The sequence below is a fragment of the Triticum aestivum genome, chromosome 2A, assembly GCF_018294505.1.
Source record: "Triticum aestivum cultivar Chinese Spring chromosome 2A, IWGSC CS RefSeq v2.1, whole genome shotgun sequence".
NCBI lineage: Eukaryota > Viridiplantae > Streptophyta > Magnoliopsida > Poales > Poaceae > Triticum > Triticum aestivum.
Window position 1 is genome coordinate 570938586 of NC_057797.1, and position 6618 is coordinate 570945203.

Sequence of the window (6618 nt, forward strand, 5' to 3'; positions counted from 1 at the left end):
CATGAGGTGGGGCGCGCCCACCTTCCCCCAATCTGAATTGGACAAGGGGAGGGGGCGCGGCCCCCCTCTTTCCTTCTCCCTTTCCCTCCTTTCCACTTTCCCCCCTGTTCGTTGGAAGGAAAGGGGGGACTGAATCCTACTAGGTTTTGAGTCCTAGTAGGACTCCCGCCTTGGCGCGCCTCCACCTTGGCCGGCCTCCTCCCCCCCTCCTTTACACATGTGGGAGGAGGGCACCCCAAAGGCACAACATCAATTGTCTTAGCCGTGTGCGGTGCCCCCCTCCACAGTTTACCACCTCCGTCATATTGTCGTAGTTCTTAGGTGAAGCCCTACGCGGATCACATCATCAACACCATCACCACATCATCATGCTGACGAAACTCTTCCTCGACCCTCTACTGGATCAAGAGCTCGAGGGACGTCATCATGCTAAATGTGTGCTGAACACGGAGGTGCCGTATATTCGGTACTTGGATTGGTTGGATCGTGACACTAGTAGAAAACATGGCTTTGGTTCGAGCCTACCAAGCCCATTAGTCCCGGTTCAGTCACGAACCGGGACCCATGGGGGGCATACGTCCCAGTTCGTGCGCCCAGGGGCCCGGCCGGGCCTCGAGAGGCATTTGTCCTGGTTTATGTGCCCCCATTTATCCCGATTCTAGGCACGAACCGAGACCAATGAGCCTCGCTCCTGGCCCACAGCCATTGGTCCTGGTTCGTGCCTAGAATCGGGACAGAAGGGGGGCCTTTAGTCCCGGTTCCTGCCACAAACTAGGACAAATGAGTTGCCTATATATACCCCCCTCGCCGGCGAGCAGAGCAGTCCACACTGCTCTGTTTTTTGGCCGGCGAGGGGAGGGCATTTGGGTGCTCTAGCTCACCTCCTATGCACATGAGGTGTTCGACGAAATGCCCGAGCCATGCTAGTTAAGTTTTCTCCTCTCGAAGCTCGACCTCTGAGCTCCATTTTCCCGAGATTTGTCTAGGTTTAGTGGTCCATCACACCCCATCCCCGTCTTCACCATCGTCGATCGCCCGCGCCGTTCTCATCGCCGACACCACCGTGGTGAGCCTCTTGTTCTTATCTTCTTTCTGAAAGAAAAAAATTTCTTACTTTAGATAGATACTTGTATAATTTTCTTACTTTTGACACACATAATTATATATAATGCATGCAGATGAACCGGCAATGGATGCACGGTGACAGACACACCTCCGAGTACAATAAGGGCCTGCATAATTTTTTCGAAGTGGCTGAGGCAAACAAGCAGAATGGTTTTATATTGTCCATGCCCTAATTGTGGGAATACGAAGTCTTACTCTAACCGGAAAATCCTTCACACCCACCTGCTTTATAAGGGTTTCATGCCACACTATAATGTTTGGACGAGGCACGGAGAAATAGGGGTTATGATGGAAGACAGCGAAGAAGAAGAGGACGATAACAACTATGTGCCCCCTGAATACGGTGATGCTGCAACGGGGGAAGCAGCTGAAGATCAAGAGGAACCATACGATGTGCCCAATGATGATTATCTCCGCCGGGTCATAGTCGATGCAAGGACGCAATGCGAAAGTCAAAAGGAGAAGCTGAAGTTCGATCGCATGTTAGAGGTTCACAAAAAGGGTTGTACCCCAATTGCGAAGATGGCAACACAAAGCTCGGTACCGTACTGGAATTGCTATAGTGGAAGGCAGAGAATGCTGTGCCTGACAAAGTATTTGAGAAGCTACTGAAAATATTGAAGAAGAAGCTTACAAAGGATACAAATTTCCCGACATTACGTACGTAGCAAAGAAGGTCGTATGCCCTCTAGGATTGGAGGTGCAGAAGATACATGCATGCCCTAATGACTGCATCCTTTACCGCAGTGCATCCGAGGATTTGAACGCATGCCCGGTATGTGGTGCATTGCGGTATAAGATCAGACGAGATGACCCTGGTGATATTGACGGCGAGCCCCCAGGAAGAGGGTTCATGCGAAGGTGATGTGGTATGCTCCTATAATACCACGGTTGAAATGTATGTTCAGAAACGAAGAGCATGCCAAGTTGATGCGATGGCACAGAGAGGACCGTAAGAAAGACGGGAAGTTGAGAGCACCTGCTGACAGGTCGTAGTGGAGAAAAATCTTGAGAAAGTACTTGGCTGAGTTTGCATCTGACCCAAGGAACGTATGGTTTGGTTTAAGCACGGCTGGCATTAATCCTTTCGGGGAGCAGAGCAGCAATCACATCACCTGGCCCGTGACTCTATGTATGTATAACCTTCCTCCTTGGATGTGCATGAAGTGGAAGTTCATTATGATGCCAGTTCTCATCCAAGGCCCTAAGCAACCCGGCAACGACATTGATGTGTACCTAAGGCCATTACTTGAAGAACTTTTACAGCTGTGGAATGGAAACGGTGTACGTGTGAGGGATGAGCACAAACAGTAGGAATTTAACCTGCACGTGTTGCTGTTTGTAACCATCAACAATTGGCCCACTCTCAGTAACCTTTCAAGACAGACAAATAAGGGATACCACGCATGCACACACTGTTTAGATGACACCGAAAGTATATATCTAGACAAATGCAGGAAGAATGTGTACATGGGCCATCGTCGATTTCTTCCGACCAACCATCAATGTCGAAAGAAAGGCAAGCATTTCAAAGGCGAGGCAGATGACCGGAAGAAGCCCGCCATGCGTAACGGTGATCACGTACTTGCTATAGTCAATGATTTACACGTAATCTTTGGAAAGGGTCCCGACGGACTAGCTGTTCCAAATGACGCTGAGGGACACGCACCCATGTGGAAGAAGAATTCTATATTTTGGGACCTACCCTACTGGAAAGTCCTAGAGGTCCGCTCTTCAATCAACGTGATGCACGTGGTGTAGAACCTTTGCGTGAACCTGCTAGGCTTCTTGGGCGTGTATGGGAAGACAAAAGATACACCTGAGGCATGGGAGGACCTGCAACGTTTGCATGAAAAAGATGGCATGCCTCCAAAGCAGTATGAAGGTCCTGCCAGCTACGCTCTTACCAAAGAAGAGAAGGAAATCTTCTTTGAATGCCTGCTCAGTATGAAGGCCCTGACTGGCTTCTCATCGAATATAAAGGGAATAATAAATATGTCAGAGAAAAAGTTCCAGAACCAAAAGTCTCATGACTGCCACGTGATTATGATGCAATTGCTTCCGGTTGCATTGAGGGGGCTTCTACCAGAAAACGTCTGATTAGCCATTGTGAAGCTACCTGCATTCCTCAATGCAATCTCTCAGAAGGTGATCGATCCAGAAATCATACCAAGGCTAAGGAGTGATGTGGTGCAATGTCTTGTCAGTTCCGAGCTGGTGTTCCCACCATCCTTCTTCTATATCATGACGCACGTCCTAGTTCATCTAGTCGACGAGATTGTCATTCTGGGGCCCGTATTTCTACACAATATGTTCCCCTTGGAGAGGTTCATGGGAGTCCTAAAGAAATATGTCCGTAACCACGCTAGGCCAGAAAGAAGCATCTCCATGGGCCATCAAACAGAGGATGTCATTGGGCTTTGTGTTGACTTCATTCCTGGCCTTAAGAAGATAGGTCTCCCTAAATCACGGTATGAGGGGAGAATGACTGGAAAAGGCACGCTTGGAGGGGACTCAATAATATGCAGGGACGGGCATTCTTGGTCTCAAGCACACTACACAGTCCTACAGAACTCTACCTTGGTGACCCCGTATGTCGATGAACACAAGAACAGTCTGTGATCCAAACACTCGGACCAGTGTGACGAGTGGATTACATGTGAACACATCAGGACTTTCAGCAGTTGGTTGGAAACACGTCTCAGAGGTGACAACACTGTTTGTGATGAGCTGTACTCGTTGTCCAGGGGACCATCTTCGACTGTATTGACTTAGAAAGGATACGAGATAAATGGGAATACATTTTACACGATCTCCCAAGATCAAAAGAGAACCAACCAAAACAGCGGTGTCCGCTTTGATGTAGCAACTAAGAGGGTAAAGGACACATATTATGGTTACATAGTGGACATATGGGAACTTGACTACGGACATGATTTTAAGGTCCCTTTGTTTAAGTGCAAATGGGTCAATCTGTCAGGAGGCGGGGTACAGGTAGACCCACAGTACGGAATGACAACAGCGAATCTGAACAATCTTGGGTACACTGACGAACCGTTCGTCCTAGCCAATGATGTGGCACATGTTATCTATGTGAAGGGCATGTCTACCGAACCGAGAAAAAGAAAAGATAAGGAAGCGAATACATCATACGATGAGGCAAAGCGCCACATAGTTTTTTAGGAAAAAGGGACATCGTGGGAGTGGAGGGCAAGACAGACATGTCCGAAGATTATGAAAAGTTTCATAAAATTCCTCCCTTCAAAGTCAAGGCTGACCCAAGCATCCTGATAAACGATGAAGATTATCCATGGTTACGACGCAATAAGCAAAGGACAAAACCGAAGAAAAAGTGAAGACTTTCTCTCCACAATTATTATGATGATACCATGCCAACTTTCAACCTTTTCCTAGTTCATTTGAAATGCCTATTGTAACAGACGAGTTTCCGTATGAAACCTTGATATCTTGAAACAGATTGTCCGTTTTGTACACGAAGTGCATCCAGTTTTTGCCGTAACCCTCCCAACTTTTCAGCACATGCTATGTGAGTGAAATGATGATACCATGCCAACTTTCAACCTTTTCGTAGTTCATTTGAAATGCTTTTCAATTTTAGGGTCTTATAGCCCAAAAAAATCAGAAAATGCATGAAAAATAACAAATGAAGTCAGAAAGGGTTGAAAATTGATGATGTGGCTTTGAATGTAGCATTTTGAGCACACAAGAAGTCCGGAGTTGTAATAAGTTATTAAAGATAAAAGAGAGGCGCAATGCTCACCTGCACGTTGCTTACCTTTTAGAAACCTCTAGTATTATTGAAACTAAAATTATATAGAATTTATGCAACTAAAATTATCAAAGCATTTTCTGTTCAAAACATTAAAAGAAAAAGGAATTTTCATAAAAAACTTTTTTGTTAGAAACTTTAATAGCAAAAATAATTATCGTAAAGATTTCTTTTGTTAGAAACTAAAATTGGAAAATTAATGTTACTAACAGAAAGTTTATCATTTTTATTACCTAAAACCAAAAAGAATAATTGAAAAACTAGTAAGTATTTTGCTTTAAGTAGAAACAAAATAAAATAAATAAAACAAAAAAAGAAAGCAAAAAAACTAGAAAAAATAATGGCACTAACAGAAAGTTATATTTTTTATTACCTAAAACCAAAAAGAATAACTAAAAAACTAGTAAGTATTTTGCTGTAAGTAGAAGCAAAATAAAATAAATGAAAACAAAAAAAGCAAAAAAAACTGGAAAACAAATTAAAAGTGCCACCTACCAGGGCCATCACGACCTGCATACGACTAGAAACCCACTATTAGGGCTAGGATGCAGGCCCGCAATAGGCCCAATAGGCCCACAAGCATAGAGAGCGGATTTAGGTCCGTAAGCCTACAACATAGAGGAGCTCGAAGTGGTTGGCTCGGCAGGGCTTATAAACCACTCCGAGCCACTCTCGGCAAGCGAGGTGGGACTAAACATAGCACCGTACCGCGCCAGCACACGAGCTTACGTCCCGGTTGGTGCCACCAACTGCGACTAATGGGGGGCATTGGTACTAGTTGGTGGCACCAACCAGGACCAATGACCTTCTTTGGTCCCGGTTTGTGCCACCAACCGGGACCAAACGGTTCATTTGTCCCGGTTGGTTCCATGAACCGGGACCAGAGCTCTGGCTATATATACATCACTTGTCAAAATTTTCATTCAGTTCCTCCCCGACGACGCCGATGACACATCGATGCCGCCAGGCTGCCTCGACGCCGTCCGCCGTCCCTGCCACCCCTGCCGTCGCCCGTGCCTCGTCCTCGTCGTCGCCGTCCCCAACCCCGCGCGCCCCAGCCCCGGCCCGCCCCTACCCCGCCCCCGAGCGCGCCGGTCGGCCACGCCCCTGCCCCGGCCAGCCCCCACCATTGCCGTCGTCGTGCCCTGGCCGCCCCCGCCGTCGCTCTCGCCGTGCCCTCACCGCCCCCGCCGTCGCCGTGCGCCCCCGCTGTGAGCCGCCGCCTCTATGATATTTTTTCTTCTTCTCCTCTATTCCTTTCTTCTTCTCCTCTATTCCTTTCTTCTTCTCCTCTTTTTTTTCTTCTTCTTTTTTCTTCAATCTTCTCCTCTGCTCCTTTCTTCTTCTCCTCTTTTTTTCTTCTTCTTCCTCTTCTTAATTTTTATCATGTATGTCTTTGTTGATATACCCCCTCCCCGATAACTTCAACATGAGGGGGGGGGTCTATAAATAATGGAACTAGTTAAACTATTTTATTTTTAGTAAGTACTACTTTATTTTATTTATAATAAGTATTTAGTAGTTGAACTAGTTGATTTAATAAAACTACTTTATTTTACTATATAAGTAGTTTTTTAGTAAGTACTACATTATTTTATTTATAGTAAGTGTTTAGTAGTTGAACTAGTTGATTTAATAAAACTACTTTATTTTACTGTAGAAGTAGTTTATTTTTAGTAAGTACTACTTTATTTTACTATATA